Genomic DNA, 22,221 nt, shown 5'->3' on the forward strand with positions numbered 1-22,221 from the left:
AAACTTTGTGCCTCAAGCCCCACAATACGGTTTGACGTACATGCACGGAAATCGGTACACACCTGTATCATGTCACAACTTAAAGAAAAGTCTCTTGGCGCCATGGCTGAAACCAAACAGGAAGTCGGCCATTTCGAATTAATTGTCTAATTTTGGCGCAATTTATGCTATTTCTTCGGCCGCTTCTTCGCCTGAACAGTAACGTGCACCCAGGTGTGTTATACATCAAAATGTGCGTCTCCATCCTACGACGACGGGCATTACTTTTCTCAGTCAAAAGTGTTACTGTGGTGACGCCAGAAAGCGCGCCCCCCCCTTCATCTGATTGGTCCATATTTGATAGTTCCTTTCGGCCAAAACCTTTGACTGGTTTGACATAAAGAGTCATGGGTGGTGTCATCGGACATGGTTTTGAGTCCTTGACCTTAATTGGTGCAAATCGCACGCGCAAGGTCCCGTTCATCGCTGCTTGCAGCTTTAATTCTGTTTTGTTATTGTTCATTAGTTAACCAGCACTCGTTTAGTCCTTAGTTGCCTTATCATGTTAGTTTTTTGAGATTTTGACATGTTGCTTTATAATAGGAGGGATACAACAAACATGAGATGTATACTTTCTAATACGTATTCGAATATATAAAATACTGTTACGTTATCCCATAATTAGATATCAAAGTATAACTAGTATCAATGATTAATCTGAAAAGACATCATACACTGACTTTGCAATTCTAAGAGATTATAGCAAGTTACAAACAAATGAGGAATGTCATGTTTCGAACATTTCTCTGAGTCAGGTTTCCGTACAGGTAGCCTAAAACTATATCTACACGAAGATGAAGCACTTATGATTTCAAAACGTTCTTTGTAAAGACGGAGACGTGTCAGTAAATGTGTGCGTCCATGAGAAGGTAAAACGTGATAAAATACATGCCAGGCTTGTTAGAGACGTTGTGACTAGGGCTGGGGATCGATTCAAATGTCAAGAATCGATTCGATTCCGATTCTTAAGATTCAGAATCAATTATCAAGATTTGATTCGATTCCGATATTGATTTGGGTTAGTGTTATTAAAACTGTTTTTTGAGCTGTTGCATGAATGATATGACTGTAGTTATGCAAAATATTACTACTAGTATTATATTGAGATTAAACAGCAAGTATTGCAGCTAATGATGCTGTAAGGACCAATCAGCTCCCAGAATGCTGATAGAACTGAAACAGAAACATCGTGGGTCAGAATTACCAAACAGATCCAGGAGGAAACAGAGACGGATGAAATCGGTTTTATTTTTTTCCCACATTCCGTTTTTATTTGTTCCATTTTCGTTTTTTTTTGGTTTTTAATTTTTGAGCATTAGGTTTTTAGCATTTTTTGCAAATGTAACCCCAAGAGAGTATATAAAGTAATGAAATATAGACAATTTATGCAATTATAACCTAACACTTTAATGTTTTCATACCTTTAAACATATTTAAAGGCAAAAACATGGCACCAGTTATTCTCATGTCCAACAAAACATTCCTTTTTGGGGATAAACAAAAAAATAACCAAAAATTGTAATGTAATGATAAAAAAATAAATACATAAATAAATAAAAGAAAAAAAAGAAGAAAAAAAAACAATCTTTAGACATATGAATCGATTTTTAGGAATTAATATGAGAATGGATTTAGAATTGGGAAATCGATTTTTTCAACACAGGCCTAGTTGTGAGGCTAGGTCCGAATAGAGCAGCAAAACACTGGGCATGCGCACTTGAAATAAAAGTGCTAAAATTTATAGAAAAAAAAATCTTCACCATCCAGTTCTAAATTAAGTTTTTAGATGTGGTTTGAAAAAAGAAAAATTAAAATTCAAGGTGCATGCATCTCCAAAACAGCAACACATGAGCCTCAGTATATAAACCCAACCACATCATCCTCGTCATTCCACTTTAAGTCTGGATTAAACCGGTTAAGCAACGGTTTTACATATACAAGTCCTGCAGCTACCAGATCAATGATCGCTCCCATTGGGAGTTGTTTTTTTTTTTTGTTAAGACCAAGAAAGTCACGTATTATACATCCTTTAGCTTCCATTTTTACTACAATATTGTTGTTTTGCATCTTACAAGTTATAGGTTTTTCCCAAAAGGTAAAGCAGATGTATAATGACTTAGGGCTGGGCGATATATCGAGATTTTAATATATATCGATATATTTTCAAACGCGATATGGTACGAGACAATATTGTTTATATCGATTATAAAAAAAATAAATAAAAAAAACTTAATGATTTTGATATATACCCAGGGGGCAAGGGGGAGTGTGCTGCATTTGCCCTGCTATAAAAGGTAATGCACCAGAAATAATACCTATGACCCAGTAGGAACACAACCTATATGGACTACCTGGCCAATTTTTTGCTGGAAATTCAATATTCGATAACTTTTAATATTGGCCACTTATCAAAACATAGCTTGGTGATAACTTTTGAACCAAATAGGCTAGAAATGCAAACTTGGTGTCTATTTAATGGTTTCAGAGCATGAGAAAACCATTGGAATACTTATTTTTATGATTGGGTGTATCTGGACCTTTAATTTGCATATTTCCAACACGGACGTCCCTGAAAAGGAGCTTTTCTATGGATTTTTCTAGTGACAGCTAACTGTTATGGCAAATAATCTGCTTTTTAAGCAATGTCAACACATTTGGTCAGTTTGAGAATTCATTTCTATGTTGTCAATATGGCTGCAGTCATAAATAACGTATGGAATTACATTTTAGCTCAGATTCTTTCTAGAGTTGTGGGGATGATTGCAGAAAAACAATATGAGAAAACGTGTACAATGTATCTTAAAGATTACATTTTAATAAACTAAATATAAGACATATATACGTAGACGCCGCATCGAGTGTTCTTGCCTGCTGCTGCGATACGTCAACGTCGCCGCCATATTGGATGTTCAAGACTGCGCTGTAAACTAATACAAGTAAATGGACTTATTTTCATAAAGCACCTTTCTACAAAGAAATGTATGTTTTACGTCTCATTTATTCATTCACACACGCACATAATATATTATTATATTATAATATATAATATAATGAAAAAAATTTCAAATAACAAAATAACATTTGAACCATTTTTCAGACAATAAAATAACAGAAAAAAATTGAAAAATGGTTTTGTGACTTGAAATATTTTAAATGTTTATGTAAAATATGTTTTGTTGATGAGAAAACATGTTTCTCTATTTTTCTTATTTTTGTGAGGGGGGATATATATTGTTTTATGTAGTATACGGTATGTAGTATGCAATATGTAGTATGCAGTATGTAATATACAGTATGTAGTGTACGGTATGTAGTATGCAGTATGCAATATGTAGTATACGGTATGTAGTATACGGTATGTAGTATGCAATATGTAATATGCAGTATGTAGTATGCAGTATGTAGTATGTAGTATGTAGTATGTAGTATGCAGTATGCAGTATGCAATATGTAGTATACGGTATGTAGTATGCAGTATGTAGTATGCGGTATGTAGTATGCAGTATGTAGTATGTAGTATGCAGTATGTAGTGTGCAATATGCAGTATGTAGTATGCAGTATGCAGTATGCAATATGTAGTATGCAGTATGTAGTATGTAGTATGCAGTATGTAGTATGTAGTATGCAGTATGCAATATGTAGTATACGGTATGTAGTATGCAGTATGTAGTGTGCAATATGCAGTATGTAGTATGCAGTATGTAGTATGCAGTATGTAGTATGTAGTATGCAGTGTGTAGTATGCAGTATGTAGTGTGCAATATGCAGTATGTAGTATGCAGTATGTAGTATGCAATATGTAGTATGCGGTATGTAGTATGCAGTATGTAGTATGCAGTATGCAGTATGTAGTATGCAGTATGTAGTATGTAGTATGCAGTATGCAATATGTAGTATACGGTATGTAGTATGCAGTATGTAGTATGTAGTATGTAGTGTGCAATATGCAGTATGTAGTATGCAGTATGTAGTATGCAGTATGTAGTATGCAGTATGTAGTATGTAGTATGCAGTGTGTAGTATGCAGTATGTAGTGTGCAATATGCAGTATGTAGTATGCAGTATGTAGTATACGGTATGTAGTATGCAGTATGTAGTATGCAGTATGCAGTATGTAGTATGCAGTACACACTCAGTACGTTTACATGCACTAACAGGAAGTAGAATTGTTGCTTTAATAGAAGTTTTAAAGCCCATGTTTATTAGAACCTGCAGAAAACCAGGTTTCTAGACGCTCTGAAGAAGAATCACGACTTTCATGGTCCAGTTGGACCAGGGCTGGTGTCGGACCCGGCTCCCGACCCTAAAGGTCCCTAAAGCTGTGTAATGCTTGCTGACCTGATATTCTTTGGCAGGTTTTGGTCGAGCATATCTGTGCTCTTGCTCAGGTGTCTTAAGACTTGGTCCACTGTACCGGTCAAAGCAGAAGTGAATAATCTCTCTGCCGGCAGGCACATCATTCAGTAGCAGACTATGTATCGCCCAGCGATTGTTCCAAACGTTTCAGCTTTCAGGAAAGACCAATGGCGTATGGCATACATGGCATCAACAACTACTGCTGTTTTTCAGTGTTCTTTAGGCAGGTCAGGGACGCATGCAACATTGGTCTCTTCTTTCAGGACCTTCACAAGGCGTGCCTTGGTACCTGTTCGCATCCTGCCATCTTCCTGGAAGAGGCAAGGGGGGAAGTCACTGCACTCGTGGTTGCCTATAAAGTCAACGATGTTGAGTTCTCCACCACTGGCTATGATATGGGTCATGCGCAGGAGGGCAGTTATTTCATTGCTCTTGCCAGATGCTGAAGATTTTCCCTTACACTTTTTGGATTTGGTGTTTTGCGTGTGGAAAGTGTTGAGCTTCATTATACTTGTCTTTTTCTGATCACTGGACAGTGACTCACACAATGCCTTCAGACCCAGTTCTTTGACACGGATCAAGTCATCCTTGACTGTACAATCAGCACACTGTCCCGTAGATATGTTGATTATGGATGTGTTGTCACTGTAAACGGGTTAGTCTCCACTGCTGCCATGACCTTGACTACCATCTCTGCATCGCGGGTTACACAGCCTTAAACCACACTCATGGTGTGGGCTGGATGAGTGGAGGTGGAGCATTGACTTCAGCTCTGCAGAGCCAGCTGCAGTGAGTGGTTTTGTATAGACCCATTTTGCCAGTAATACCATACATTATTTATTATGACTGCAGCCATATTGACAACATAGAAATGAATTCTCAAACTGACCAAATGTGTTGACATTGCTTAAAAAGCAGATTATTTGCCATAACAGTTAGCTGTCACTATAAAAATCCATAGAAAAGCTCCTTTTCAGGGGTGTCCGTGTTGGAAATATGCAAATTAAAGGTCCAGATACACCCAATCATAAAAATAAGTATTCCAATGGTTTTCTCATGCTCTGAAACCATGAAACAAACACCAAGTTTGCATTTCTAGCCCATTTGGTTCAAAAGTTATCACCAAGCTATGTTTTGATAAGTGGCCAATATTAAGGCGGCCATATTGAATTTCCAGCAAAAAATTGGCCAGGTAGTCCATATAGGTTGTGTTCCTACTGGGTCATAGGTATTATTTCTGGTGGATTACCTTTTATAGCAGGGCAAATGCAGCACACTAAGAAAACAGGGGACTTGCCCCCCCGGGTAATAGCTTATTTTGTGACAAATTGATTCGAATGTTTTATTTGAGATTTGCACAAATGTTTTGTTATTTGCACAACTGTTAACCTCAGTGGAAAAGTCTGCCTGTTACTGTCTACATTGTATTAATTGCACAGTGTATTTTAATTTAATTGTTATGCAGGAAAGGGATATTTGTTTTATTTTATTCAAGAAGCATTTTTATTCTATATATGCAGGCAGTTTATTTTTATTTCATTTGTTTTATACATTTTGATATTGTGCAGACCTCTGTTAATAAAGGAACCTGTGTGACATTTGGCACGAGGCTTTGTATTAAAACTGACTGTTTTTTTAAGGGTTTGCCTCAGAAAAAAATGAAGCTAACAGAGATGCTAACAGAGATGCTAACAGAGATGCTATGCTATAATGCTTTGGGGGAAACCCCAATTATGGCACCGAAAAAATATGGATATATATATCGAGTATCGCCATTCAGCTAGAAAATATCGAGATATGACTTTTGGTCCATATCGCCCAGCCCTATAATGACTATGTGTCACAAGATGAGTTATTTAACTCACAAACATTGTAGGTGGTGGAAAACAAATCAGAGTCGAGCATTGGGTTGCAATTTTTTTTTTTTAATCAATAAGACTAAAAACAAACCCGTGATGGAGAAAACACTTTAGCCGCACCATTTTCATGTCTCTCTGTGACAAAATTCTGTTGTTTATCATTTAATAGAGTTTTATCAACCCCAGAGCTGCAAGCCTGAAACATTAATTTGTGCGGACAGATGCAGAGCAATTTACGTGCACTAAACAGGTAATTACTGAGGCCGAAATGGCTCTTCACGAGGGGAAGGGCAGCTGAGCCTCTGACATGCTTCGCAGCAGCAGGAATTAAATTGAAATAAGATTAGTAGCTGGAATTAAGTCTTAAAAAAATAGAGACAGGAGAGCTCAGAGAGCTTGTGTATTGTCTCAGGAGGGAGCGCGGGTGTTGTGTCATTTTAATACTCTGTTTTTAAGATAATTGTTTTTTTTATTGTCCCTCTGCACTTAATAGTTTGTTACTGTGACATTATATGGGCCCAAAGCAAAGCCAAACTAAAACTGGATTTATGAAACAGTCTTTCAGCCAGAAACAAGACACCAAGATCTATTTGCTCTTTATGAATTAACGTAGTTGTTGTCGCAGCGACCAGCTCATAGATCAGGGGTGTCAAACTCATTTTGCTTGGCGGGGCCGGATTTGACCAATTTTTTTCTCGCACGCTCAAAATAACAAAAACAGTGCGATTTTTTTTCTAATTCTTTTTTTTTTTTACTATTGTTATCTAATCCAATATCAGTTTAGTTAATTTTAAAGGAAATATGCACTTTGTTTACACTCTAATTATGTAAAATATATTTCTTCAGGATCTTTTCTTGAAATTTCTCGTTTTTTTCAAATTATGTAAGATATTTTTAATATAATTTTACAAAAATAAACAGAAACAAGTATGTTTTTTCTATATTTCGCTTTTTTATAGGAAATGTAATTAAAAGTAGAATCTTTCCTATTACATCTGAGAGTGTTTCTTTGTGATTTAGAGATTTTTCCAGTACAATTAAGTGTATTTATTTTTAAAAATTGGCGTGGATATTTACGCCAGTGTGCCAAAAAAGTCAGCACTTCTTTTTTAACTGTTTTACTTTGTCACTATCCTCGTATTCAAAACTGAAATTCTCCGAATAAATATGTTCTATCATCTTTTTTAGCAGTGATATTTTTTCTGCGTAAATATATAATAGTAGTCAATTAATAAAAATAAACGACCGTCTACAAAGAAATAAAATCGGTAAATGCATTCTAGAAAACTAAAAAAATGGCAAAAACTGCTCTTTTTGTGGAATAACGATGGATTTGTAGAAGAAATATAAAAAAGGAAATTAACATTTTGGTTTTTTGCGTTGGAAACTTTTCACGGGCCGCATGAAAATCTCTCTCGGGCCGCACATTCGACACCCCTGTCATAGATGGTCATAGTGCTCCAAACAGCACAAGCAGTCACTGTGGCATCCAGGTGAAACTGGTTACTGTTGTTGATGAGGGCTTTTGGGTAAACCTAAAATAGAAAACAACTACTTCGGCACTGCAGAAGAAAAAAAATCCTGCAACTCCATAATTGTTAAATGGAAAAGGTTTTTCAAACTCAAATTAAAACTCCAAAATTAGATCTGAATAATTCAGCAAAGGTATTTCCACTAAGTCGGATATATGCTCCAAGGTTGGCCGCGCAAACAGGAAATTAGTGCACACACTAATGGCCGTAGCCAAAATGAGAAAAGGCACAAGGTCACTGGGATATTTTTTCAAACTGAGCCACTAGAGCAGGGGTCGGCAACCCAAAATGTTGAGAGAGCCATATTGGACCAAAAACACAAAAAACAAATATGTCTGGAGCCGCAAAAAATGAAAAGTCTTGTATAAACCTTAGAATGAAGGCAACACATGCTGCATGTTTCTATATTAGTTAGAACTGGGTTCTCGGCTGTAAATGTAGCATGCTAATGTCTTTCCACGTGACTCTTTTTGTTACATGAATCTATGGTATCAGGGCCAGGCAGGAGAAAAATACAAATAATATTTTAGAGGAGCAAGATGTTTTTTCATTATGCACTTCGAGAAAAAAGTCGAAATGTCAAGACAAAAGTCAAAATGTTGAGATTACTGTTGAAGTACAATTTCGAGAAAAAAGTCAAAATGTTGAGTAAAAAGTCAAAATTGCAAGATTACTGTTGAAGTACAATTTCGAGAAATATGTCGAAATATTGAGAAAAAAAGTCGAAATGTCAAGAAAAAAGTCAAAATGTCGAGAAAAATGTTGAAATGTTGAGAAAAACGTGTAAATGTAATATTTATTCTACCCATTTTACAGCATTGGAAAACATTAAGAATGTTTCATGTCTCATGTTTGTCCTCCTACAGAAACCATATTAAAACAAAAAATATATTTCCCTCCCCATCTATTTCCATTTTCAAACATTTTTAAAGAGCCGCATGCGGCTCTAGAGCCGCGGGTTGCCGACCCCGCACTAGACACAGCACACTTTTCCATGTGCTTGGACTTATCTTAAAGTCTCAGTCATGCCGGCGCAGGAGACGATGATGGCACCTGTAGACATCGCGTGAGCTTCTGAAGAGATTGTGCGAGTGTGTTTGCAACTGCAGCCATAACTACAAGGTCACGTCACCCGGGCACGGGAGACAAGCAGCTGTTAAATAATAATAACATCTGGGAGGAGATCAGTCGTGCAAAGATGGCGAAAGACAAATGGAGGTGTATCTGGGAGAAATTTGTACATGCAAACAACAAAGCGATGTCTTATGTTATTTAATATATTTTTTCCTTGCTGTGCACTAGGAATGGGCGATATTTTACCGTTTACGCCGTAGGCTCTGCGTCGATTTGACTCGCCGTTTCTGATATAATAGTTTTCAGAAACCACAAAGTAATCCAGCTGTTATCTGGGTAATTTACACACTTTCAGATAAAGTTGCCGAAGATCACGCCAGAATAAAAAGGGATTTATGGTTCCACGTTACACCAACGCAGAGCTTACGGCGTATGGTACGTAACCGACGCCGAGGGCTCTGCGTCGATGTACGCGGTGACTAGTCTAAATGTGGTTCTGCACATCTAAGAAATCTTTTCCATCTTTAGCAGGATTGTTTCCCATCATTGTCCCAAACAGTGATATTGGTGTGAAAAACTTTGTTGTTGCAGTTGATGCCTCTTATACTCTGGACCCCACACAAAATCATCTCTTAAAAGCTTGTTTTGGAGCTTAATGTTCTGTTTGGTGGAGTTTCTGAGACATCCCCTCCTCCCACAAGACAAATTTGACCAATTTGGAAAAAATAAACCCATAAAAAACCCACCAAGGAATACAACACCTAATTCAAAGGAAATCAATTTAGTTGCAATGTTTTTCTTCACCATTCTTCATAATGGCAGCCCACTGCTACTAGTTCAACTAGAAAATGGGTTAAATCATTTCTTCTACAAATCCATCGTTATTCCACAAATAGAGCAGTTTGACATTTTTTTTGTTTTCTAGAATGCATTTGCCGATTTTATTTCTTTGTAGACGGTCGTTTATTTTTATTAACTGACTACTATTATATATTTACGCAGGAAAAATATCACTGCTAAAAAAGATAGAAGATATTTATTCGGAGAATTTCAGTTTTGAATACGAGGATAGTGACAAAGTAAAACAGTTAAAAAAGAAGTGCTGACTTTTTCAACACACTGGCGTAAATATCCGCGCCAATTTTTAAAAATAAATACACTTAATTGTACTGGAAAAATCTCTAAATCACAAAGAAACACTCTTGGATGTAATAAGAAAGATCTTGCTTTTAATTAAATTTCCTATAAAAAAGCGAAATATAGAAAAAACATACTTGTTTCTGTTTATTTTTGTAAAATTATATTAAAAGTATCTTACATAATTTGAAAAAAATGAGAAATTTCAAGAAAAGATCCTGAAGAAATATATTTTACATAATTATAGTGTAAACAAAGTGCATATTTCCTTTAAAATTAACTAAACTGATATTGGATTAGATAACAATAGTAAAAAAAAAAGAATTAGAAAAAAAAACTTTCGCTGTTTTTGTTATTTTGAGCGTGCGGCCCCCGAGAAAAAAATTGGTCAAATCCGGCCCGTCAAGTGAAATGAGTTTGACACCCCTGGGTTAAATGCAGAGAAAGAATTTCCCCATTGTGGGATTAATAAAGGAATTATTATTATTATTATTATTATTATTATTATTATTAAAAACTGTTCAAAACTGTTGACAAGCATGAAGCAAATGGACCACAGAAGACAAAATGGGCATAAAGGACCATCTGATGTCCACTTTAAATGTGCCTATGTACATTTAGAGGCAAATATCAGTGATGACAAAAGAATATATACATTTTTGAATGTATAATTAAAGAAGTCAAAGCCAGACGACACTGCCATGAAGACCAAGCAGCTCGGTCTCCATGAAACATTTTCACAAAGCGACTTACATTCTTGCCGTCTTTGTGGTCGGAGCAGAAATGGATTGACGCAAAAATGTCAGCGGTCCCTCCTCTGATTACCCTCTAATTGTTCTGCTTGGGAGACACTAGTACCATAAAAGCCCCATCTGTGGTCCAATCCAGACAGCCTCCCGGATCTGTTACCATGGTAGCAACAAGTGTGAGGGAGAACAATGGGGGGACTGAAGGAACGTTTGAAGGTCAGATCAACAGTCTTCAGGAGACAATATGTGAAAACACTGAACATTGGTGAAATAATGGCTGAGGGTAAATATGTGAAGACCGTGTCCTGGTACTGAAGACAGGTAAAGTAAAACGTTGAAAAGTTTCATACGAGTTCAGAAAACAACAAAGGAGAAACCAGTTTTCATAAATGATCTCAATGGATGCTAGTGAAACTGAAAAAACTGTGCAATTTGGGTCTTTTGCTCTAAAATTAGTGTGGAGTAGAGATGGGCGGTGTGGACTAAAACATTTATCACGATCATTTCTGGCATTTATCCCGATAAAAAAAATACCAATACAAAAATGTCATCAACAGGAATCTTTCTTTCAGGCTCATTTCCTTCCTTCCATAAATCAGCTTTACACAAAAACTCCTTCCTTCCTTCCTTCCTTCCTTCCTTCCTTCCTTCCTTCCTTCCTTCCTTCCTTCCTTCCTTCCTTCCTTCCTTCCTTCCTTCCTTCCTTCCTTCCTTCCTTCCTTCCTTCCTTCCTTCCTTCCTTCCTTCCTTCCTTCCTTCCTTCCTTCCTTCCTTCCTTCCTTCCTTCCTTCCTTCCTTCCTTCCTTCCTTCCTTCCTTCCTTCCTTCCTTCCTTCCTTCCTTCCTTCCTTCCTTCCTTCCTTCCTTCCTTCCTTCCTTCCTTCCTTCCTTCCTTCCTTCCTTCCTTCCTTCCTTCCTTCCTTCCTTCCTTCCTTCCTTCCTTCCTTCCTTCCTTCCTTCCTTCCTTCCTTCCTTCCTTCCTTCCTTCCTTCCTTCCTTCCTTCCTTCCTTCCTTCCTTCCTTCCTTCCTTCCTTCCTTCCTTCCTTCCTTCCTTCCTTCCTTCCTTCCTTCCTTCCTTCCTTCCTTCCTTCCTTCCTTCCTTCCTTCCTTCCTTCCTTCCTTCCTTCCTTCCTTCCTTCCTTCCTTCCTTCCTTCCTTCCTTCCTTCCTTCCTTCCTTCCTTCCTTCCTTCCTTCCTTCCTTCCTTCCTTCCTTCCTTCCTTCCTTCCTTCCTTCCTTCCTTCCTTCCTTCCTTCCTTCCTTCCTTCCTTCCTTCCTTCCTTCCTTCCTTCCTTCCTTCCTTCCTTCCTTCCTTCCTTCCTTCCTTCCTTCCTTCCTTCCTTCCTTCCTTCCTTCCTTCCTTCCTTCCTTCCTTCCTTCCTTCCTTCCTTCCTTCCTTCCTTCCTTCCTTCCTTCCTTCCTTCCTTCCTTCCTTCCTTCCTTCCTTCCTTCCTTCCTTCCTTCCTTCCTTCCTTCCTTCCTTCCTTCCTTCCTTCCTTCCTTCCTTCCTTCCTTCCTTCCTTCCTTCCTTCCTTCCTTCCTTCCTTCCTTCCTTCCTTCCTTCCTTCCTTCCTTCCTTCCTTCCTTCCTTCCTTCCTTCCTTCCTTCCTTCCTTCCTTCCTTCCTTCCTTCCTCCCCATAAATCAGTTTTACACAAAAACGTCATCAATGGGAATTTATCATTTTTACCGCGAGATGACAAATTCTTACCGTGGGGAATTTTTTTGACGGTTTATCATGAACTTATTTGAAATTCTGAAACACAAGTACTGAATTTTGACGTCATACAAAAACACAATGCCCTGAGTTATTTCCTGATAAACAGGGAACCCTGGTCCTCCATAAAAACTAGATACTAGTACTACAAATGCATAATAACTCACATTAAGAGCAGCTTATGTATGAAAGTGACCTAAATAAACGCTGTTAATATAAGATGTACGTATCACAGAGGTGAGCCTTTTGTCTTCTTGATGCGTCCCTTCTTCATACAGAAGGGTCTCTCCCATTTATTCCTGGCCTCACTGAAAATCTGTGCTCAGGGTAGCAATATAGCCATAATTACAGACTACCGTGGCCTGTTGTCAAGGAAACCAAAGAGAAACTCTCCAGGAATGTTTTTCCATTTGCAGTGCACGTCTCTTTCAGTTAGAGCAGAAGTCTGTCCTTTCTTCTCTTTCATTTTAATCTCTGTACAAGACATTCATACCAAAGAAAACTGATCTCTTATAAAGAGATTCAGCGGTTTTGATCCCCTTTTAGTCACATTTTTTTGCAGCATTCCTACAAGTACCTTTGTTATGATAATGAATGTGATGCTACAAAATACCATAAAATGTCCGAACAATAATTATCCAAGAGTTTGAGGGTTTGTAAAACTAACTTTGATGATATTTGGTCGTTAGAATGTTCTAGTTTAAACCAAAAAACGTCAGAATGTGTATTAATTTCCCAGATTTGTGACATGCTTGAGAGGTCAGCGTGACGTGGGTTCAAGGTCAGGCCCAGGTCAAGGCATTATTTGTCGACTGACGGTGAAAGGACTCAAGGACATTATCCTTTTTAACTGACAGTTTTATTGTTGAACCAAGAAAAGAAAAAGAAGTCAAACTACTGTTTCTACTTCGTCCTCCTCTGCAGATCCGGGCGCCACTTCCGTTTTGACAACAAACAAAGCGATCCCATAGGAACTGTCAGTTAACAAAGGCCTTCAAACAAAGTCCCTTTATGTGCATCGTGTTTCTGTTTTTTCTTTTGTTAAATGACAACACAAACACACAAACTCACACCCCTCATTCTAGAAAAGTCATGTATGGACGATCTGTTTGTCAAATAAAACGAAAGTTACGAATGTAACTACGGTTTTATGAATCCCGAATGACTGCCAGAGGCGGTGCTTCAAGCACTGAATATTCCCCTTCGCGCATGCGCAGTTCGAGTATGTATACTATACCAACAACATCACCCGTGACCCCTGGATGACCCGCAGAAGTCGATATCTTCCGGCGTCGTCAGAGGATCAGTTCCTACAGAATCTTCTTGCAAAAAACACGAGGATTCTGAGGGTGCTTTCACACCTGTCCCGTTTCAAGCAGTTGTTCCGGAACAGGGAACGTTTCCCCCTAAAGATCGGAACGTTTGGTATATGTGAACACAGCAATCGCGCTCTGAAACGGCACAAAACAAGCAAGCCGAGATCACCTCGCTTGTGATATTATTAAAGGAGCATGAGGCAAGAATAAGAAATGAGACCCATTAGCACCACGACGACCGTCAGGGGTACTGCTCTGCCACACAGCACCCCATCCCGATGGGAAGGCATCGGTGGTGACAATCTCCCTGCAAATTGGAATGCAGCCCATAGGGACATGAAAATAAGCGTCCTTGAGATCCATGGACATAAACCACAGAACGTCTGCCATGGTGAACATGTGGAGTGGTATGACCTTCATAAACCTGTTGAGTCCTCTACGGTCTAAGATTGTACGACATTCGCCAGTCTTTTTTGTCACGAGGAAGCCTGTTGAATAGAACCCCCTGGAGTGTGACAGAGGGTCTACGGCCTCGATGGCGCCCTTGGCCAGGAGGGTGGACAACTCCTGGTCCAAAGCTCGGGCTTTCACCGGGTCGCTGATGATGGTCATGTTACCCCAGATGGATGGTGGGGGCCGGCGTCGGAACTGAAGCTTGTACCTATGGGTTAAGGGGGCAGCCCAGGCATCGCAATCAAAGGATTCGTCAAAAAACAGCAGAGGTCGGTTAAGACAACTAATAATATACACGCTGGCAGCAGGGAAGCGCTAACGCGACCCTCCAGCTGGGAAAAAAGCCAGGAAATAAGGAAATCGGGTGCACAAACGCAACCGTATCAATAAACAATAACCAATGCAAAGAACTCAGTCGTCCCGGCTAGAGGGGAGTGACAGCACCGGCTCACCGGCAAACACAAGGACGCGCCGCGTCCACGTGCTGACAAACTCCGAAGAAAGTTTCGCCGTCGCAGTTCCTGGAGGGCGAATTGTTCACTGCTCCGTTCACAAGGGTCACGGAACTACCAGCGAGGAGCTACAAGTCAGATTTGGTTGAAATGCGGTTTCAACGCTTCCAAAGCAAACCTGCGCGCGAGAAGATGAAAAGGAACTGATCCTCTGACGACGCTGGAAGATAACGACGAAATAGAACCAGTGGTTTAAAGTAACGAAGTACAAGTACTTCGTTATTGTACTTAAGTAAGATTTTTGAGAATTTGTACTTTATTGATACTTTCATTTTTCTGTACTTTTACTTCGTTACATTTTCAACTTTTAATCCGCTATATTTAAAATTGGACACGTCGTTACTCGCTACAAATTAAAGTCTTACATCAAATGAAAATGTAGGCTATTGCCGTGAGAACAGCACAGCAGGGGCTGATTTATGGTTCCGCGTTACACCGGCGCAGAGCTACGGCGTAGGGTACGCGGCGACGCACACCCTACGCCATAGCCTACGGCGTAGGGTGTGCGTTGATTTAACGCGGAACCATAAGGCGAACGGGAAGGAAGGCGGGCGAGTTAATTGCCCGTGATTGCCCGGCGGCCGCTCCGTGACGAGACACCTGGGGCGGACGGGGCGACTCGGCCTCCATACCGAGAAGGAGACACATCTCCCGGGAGAGTTGCGCTGCAGAGGCGGGCCGGAAAGGCCGGAGGAACCGCTGTCGCGTCGAGGACCGATGAGGACTGAGCGGCAGCCGATGTGTGTCCATGGGCACCATTCTTTCATTCCACCCCTTCTAAGGTGGTTTTGGCATTTAAAAGTTCAATCAGTTCAAGAGTCTCCTTCATCCTCCTTCAGCTGGGGTTGATACTACAGGCTGGGGGTGAACCTGTCAGCGGGGCCAATGGGGTACAGCAGCAGTGATGAGCAAAGGGAGAAATTAAAATGGGGTAATGGAAACAAACGCTAAAGGGATCAGAATAATATCACCATTATCTAGAGTTGTAAGCAAATTATTGGATTAAAGCCACTTTCGACAGCATGAAAATGTTGGGACTTCTTTTCTTTGCAATCCTTTTGAAAATAATTTTGTACTTTGAATTTTGTACTTTGTTATTTTCTACTTTTGTACTTAAGTACATTTTACACCATGTACTTTTGGTACTTTATTATATTTAATTTGAGGTACTTTTATACTTTTGCTTAAGTAATTTTCAAGCAGAAAATTTGTACTTTTACTTAAGTACAATATTTTTGTACTTTTTCCACCTCTGAATAGAACCAGAGCAGTCGAGGTCTGACCGACACAGAGAACTCTCACCAGATGTTGTCACAGCTTCAGGCAGCGGCCCGATAACCTTGCAGGCCTCGTGAATGTCACTTCTCACCTCAACACTTCCCAGCAGCCTTTGCAAGGCATTATTATTCTATGAACTTTCAATTCACTTTCACTTTCAGTTCACTTTTAATTTAAAAACACGAGCAGCAAAAGTATGATTCACAACTGCAGCTTGGAAGTGTTACTTTGGGAAAAAGAAATATAAAACTAGTTTGTAAGTTCTCCTTTTGGTTTAGCTTAGTGCTCCACTCACCCCTAAGTGAACTTTATCAAAGCTCTGTCTATTACTGATTTATAAATGTGATCATTTTGATGTCATAAAAGCTTAGACTTCACACATTTTACAAAATCCGTCAGTATAACTACAAGAATAAATTCATAGCAAAGCGACTCCTTTCTGCCTTTTTTTCCTTTTCAGGGTCTTCACAGTCTTTTTCTGCATATTGATCTTGCCTAGCTTTTACGTTAAGTGCCCTTCCTGAAACAACCCTCCCCAGATATCACCGTTTCAGACCGGCCTGATGCCGAGTGGCCGGGCTTCTCCAAGGGCAACGAGGGGTCCGGGGTCCAGGCCCAGGTCAATTCAGGTGGCAGTCGACTACGTCTACTACTCCACTCTCCTTTAGGAGAATACATTCATTATTTGAGATAAAAAGGACCAATTAATCAATTGGCTTCTAATAGGCCTGTGTTGAAAAAAATCGATTCTCCGATTTTAAATCGATTCTCATATTAATTCCTAAAAATCGATTCATATGTCTAAAGATCGATTTAAAAAAAAAATATATATATATATATTTTTTTTTTCATCACTACATTACAACTTTTGGTTATTTTTTTGTTTATGCCCAAAAAAGGAATATTTTGTTGGACACGAGAATAACTGGTGTCATGTTTTTGCCTTTAAATATGTTTAAAGGTATGAAAACATTAAAGTTTTCAGTTATAATTGCATACATTGTCTATATTCTTTGCTTTATATACTGTCTTGGGGTTACATTTGCATAAATGTTAAAAACCAAATTCTCATAAATGGGGAAAAAATAAAAGCGATTTCACACGTCCTCTGTTTCCTCCCTGGATCTGTTTGGTAATTCTGACCCACATGATGTTTCTGAAAGCAGTTCTATCAGCATTCTGGGAGCTGATTGGTCCTTACAGCATCATTAGCTGCAATACTTGCTGTTGAATCTCAATATAATACTAGTAGTAATATTTTGTATAACTACAGTCATATAATTCATGCAACAGCTGAAAAAACAAATCAATATCGGATCGAATCGAATCGTGATAATCGATTCTGAATCTTAAGAATCGGAATCGAATCGATTCTTGATATTTGAATCGATCCCCAGCCCTAGCCAAGAGCCCAGTCTGGATATCTGTGAGTCAAAGTCAAGTCAAAGTCAAAGTCAAAGTCAAATTTTATTTGTATAGCACATAAACAAACGGCTGAGCCGCAACCAAAGTGCTTCACAGAAAGTGCTTAAAAAGCGAAGACATAAAAAAGGGACAAGAAAAAGGGCTAAGAGACAAAATCTGAATAAGACAATATAAAAAGACACTAATTAAAAGCGAGGGAAAAAAGGTGGGTGTTTAACTGAGATTTAAAAATATGTAAAGACTGGGCCATTAATCGATAGCTGATACAACCAAATGCAAGTGGACTGTCCATCAGAGGTGTCAAGTAACGAAGTACAAATACTTCGTTACCTTACTTAAGTAGAAATTTTGGTTATCTATACTTCACTGGAGTAATTATTTTTCAGACGATTTTTACTTTTACTCCTCACATTTTCACGCAATTATCTGTACTTTTTACTCCTTACATTTTAAAAACAGCCTTGTTACTCTATTTCATTTGGGCCTTTAATAAAAACTATCCAGTTAAATTGCTCCATCCGGATAGAGTGAATTTGGTTGTGGTTGTTTCAGATGTTCTTGTCCAGTTTTGTTCTTACATCCGTTCCCTCAGATTCCTGCAACTAAACTTGGATGTACATTCCAATAAAGGTTAGGATAAATGATAACATGCCTCTGAAGTTTGACTTTTTGCACCATTACAATACTTATAGACAACTAGTCATCATATCTGCTGCTCTCTGAAACACATGTTAATGCTCAATAGTACACATATATGCTTCTTTAATATATTTACATTATACTAAGATGCATTCATTTTCAATGGCTTTTGTCCTTAATGGCTTTTTCCCCCCTTACATTACTTTTACTTTTACACTTTAAGTAGTTTTGAAACCAGTACTTTTATACTTTTACTTGAGTAAAAAACTTGAGTTGATACTTCAACTTCTACAGGAGTATTTTTAAACTCTAGTATCTATACTTCTACCTGAGTAATGAATGTGAATACTGAAGACACCTCTGCTGTCCATGAATGATAAATTAACTTATTTCTTTAGTTTTTTTAAATAAGCCTGACATACACTCAATGAAATATGGTTTTAAGATCTCCATTTTGATTGTTTGCCTATAGGAAATGACAGTTGTGTGCTGTCAGCAACATCCAGGGTGTGTGATGGTATGTGGGTGCACCAGTGCCATGTAGGACTAATCCACGCTCATGATGGCAGCACTAATGCAGACAGATACAAGGGGGGGTTAGAGCAGTGTCTCTCAACCTGGGGTCCGGGCCCCCCCTGGGGGGGCGCCAGAGATCTCTGGGGGGGGCGCGAAACTTTGTCTGCTTTGAAATTATGCAGTTTTTGTGATCAAATTTGTATTTCTTTTTTCCATTTTCTGAAAAAACAAGATGGGGCATGTATATGATATTTTAACAAAAAAAAACAAAAAAAAACACCAATACATAACAACAACAAATGAATAGATAAATGTAATAACAAAAAGCAAATACAAAAAAAAAAAAAAAAAAAAAAAAAAAGTAATGCCCATATTATTAAGTATAACAATGCAAAATTAACACATAAATTAAGGGCAAAAAATAAATAACTATATAAATAAATAAAAATAAAATCATAACCCCAGACATTACCCACCCACCCCCTGGATCCTATTGAACAAACCCCATTAAGCAGTTTTAATTTTTGCTTATTGAGGTAAAAGGGGGATTTTAGTTATACATTTTAAGCATAACTGCATAACATGAATGTTTCACATCAATAAAGCGATACCTAAAGAACCTTAATCACATTCAAATTATGTATGACATTAATTTATATGCAACATCTCCCAAAATAACCTATGATTCCTGAGAATATGAACCCATACATGTTATAGTCAAAGTTCCTCTGGAAATGATGCAGTTGTAAAAATTATATTAGAGAATGAGTCATTCATAAGACATTGTTAGGAATAATTTATGAATGTCTTGAATATTTTTAGTGTTTTTTTTACACTGGTGACAAACACAGGAAATGATTTCATTCCTTATTATTATATAATTACTCAACATTTAATTTACTCCGACAGGTTGTTAAAGGAAAAATGTTAAAAAATGTTGGTCTCATATTAAGAGACATTTTTTAGAAATATTTTCATGTCCTTTTATGTCCTTTTGTGCGTATTTTATACATTGGTGACATTGGAGAAAAACAAAAGTCATATGTATACAGAGTAAACCAAAGACAAATGTATCAAAAAAACATAACTAATGTTCATTTTTCCAATTAAAGACTATTTTGGTGCTGGTACGTACGGGTCGGGGGGCCTGGCTGGTCTTAGACACAAGTAGGGGGAAAAAAGGAAAAAAGGTTGAGGACCACTGAGTTAGAGAATAGAGCTGGGGATTGATTCAAATGTCAAGAATCGATTTGATTCCGATTCTTAAGATTCAGAATCGATTATCACACTTTGATTCAATCCGATCTGATTCGATATTGATTTGGGTTAGTGTTGCCTGGATTATATGACTGTAAAATAACTAGTGAAATAATAATTTCACAATAATTATTGTGAAATAACTAAGAAATAAATAACTCAAATAGGCATTTCAATATCCATTTAAAGTGCAAAAAAAGAAAGAAATTGCAACAGCTCAAGCAGTAAACAGATTATTTTAGCTTGTCTGATTTATTCTGTCACCAGAAACACAGCTGGACATGAAGCACCGGCATTTTTCAGGTATTTCATGACAAACCGTGTCCGATAACAGAGAAACCAAACAAGCTATAGTAAATATAGATAATATGAACTTCATAGAACTAATATAACATTTAGAAATTTAAGCTGAAATGTCCAGCATTTTCTCTAAAGAAAAGTTCATTTAGTTCAGGAGTTTTCAAAACTACTGGGACTAAAGTTCACCAGGCAAAAATGTAATGATGAAGAAAAAAAAATGTAATAAAAAAATAAATAAAAAATTGATCATCCGTTCCCTCAGATTCCTGCAACTAAACTTGGATGTACATTCCAATAAAGGTTAGGATAAATGATAACATGCCTCTGAAGTTTGACTTTTTGCACCATTACAATACTTATAGGCAACTAGTCATCATATCTGCTGCTCTCTGAAACACATGTTAATGCTCAATAGTACACATATATGCTTCTTTAATATATTTGCATTATACTAAGATGCATTCATTTTCAATGGCTTTTGTCCTTAATGGCCTTTTTTCCCCCTTACATTACTTTTACTTTTATACTTTAAGTAGTTTTGAAACCAGTACGTTTATACTTTTACTTGAGTAAAAAACTTGAGTTGATACTTCAACTTCAACTACTAAGCTCTAGTAAATATAGATAATATGAACTTCATTGAACTAATATAATATTTAGAAATTTAAGCTGAAATGTCCAGCATTTTCTCTAAAGAAAAGTTCATTTAGTTCAGGAGTTTTCAAAACTACTGGGAATAAAGTTCACCAGGCAAAAATGTAATGATGAAAAAAAAAAATAAAAAAAAATTAATAAAAAATAAATAAATACATTGATCTTTAGACATACAAATCGATTTTTAGGAATTAATATGAGAATCGATTTAGAATCAGAAAATCGATTTTTTTCAACACAGGCCTATTAGAGAATAACATCTCATCAGAAAGACACGGTTACAGCTGAGGTTAATCTTTGTGATATTCTCCCCCATGTGGCCCCTAAACCTGCAGACTAAGAACTGCCAGGCTCCTCTCAGTCTGTGCATCCCGGCCACAGGAAGCTGGACCGGGGTGTGGGTCTGGCTGGACCCGGTCCTGCCCAGCTGAGCTGGCAGCAGCTGATTCCTCTGCTGCTGCTGCTGCTGCTGCAGACGCTCCCGGAACAGACGCCTCTTCTGGGGGGGTTAATCTGGGGGGGGGTCCCGGTCTACCGTGCAGGTCCTACCTCGAGTGCAGCCGCTTGCTGGCCCGGTCCTGGTCCTGGTCCCGGTCCTGGTCCTGGTCCTGGTCCTGGTCCTGGTCCACGCCGTTAGCAGCAGACTGAGCCATCGCCTCCCCGCTCGGAGGAAGTGAGGTAAATTACAAATAAGCCATAAAAACACGAGGCCCCTCCCCCAAGCTGACGTCACGAGCTACGTCAGGGGCGTCCAAAGTCGACTTCTGTCAATGAATGCATTAAACTTCTCCCCTCACAAAAGCATAATTTGGAACAATGAATACATAACTAGGAAAAATAAATCATTATATTTACAAAACTGGATTGACAGGAATATAATTTTCCTCGCAGAGCTACAAAATGTGTGTTATTATTACTGTGTTACTACTATTTTTCTATTGATGCCTCTTGTTTTTGCACTATCATACATTTGTTTTATGAATGTGAACATACTTTAAGTTTCTGGAAAAAATTTGAAGAATTTTTTGACATACAAACAAATAATGTAATTAAATTAGAAGCTAAAGATATCTTACTATATTACAAAAACCAAAATTACAAAATTCAACAACTGGTCAACTTAATGATTCTTGTTGCTAAGTTTCACATTCATAAGGCAAAATTCTCCAAATCCTGTCCATCCTTAGTTCCCTTTAAAGTTGATTTCAAAATGTATTTTAGAATAGAATAGAAGACTTTATTGATCTCCCAGAGGAGAAATTCAGTCGTGTAGCAGCCAAAACACACACACGCTTTATACAAAAAAATTAAAACAGAAATAACCAATAAATAGTTAAATAATAAAAAAGAGCAATATAAAAAGTAGAAAAAGACTATGTAGCCTACAAGAGAGAAATAAAAAATAGTAA

Source organism: Cololabis saira, chromosome 11, assembly GCF_033807715.1.
Source record: "Cololabis saira isolate AMF1-May2022 chromosome 11, fColSai1.1, whole genome shotgun sequence".
Taxonomy (NCBI): domain Eukaryota; kingdom Metazoa; phylum Chordata; class Actinopteri; order Beloniformes; family Belonidae; genus Cololabis; species Cololabis saira.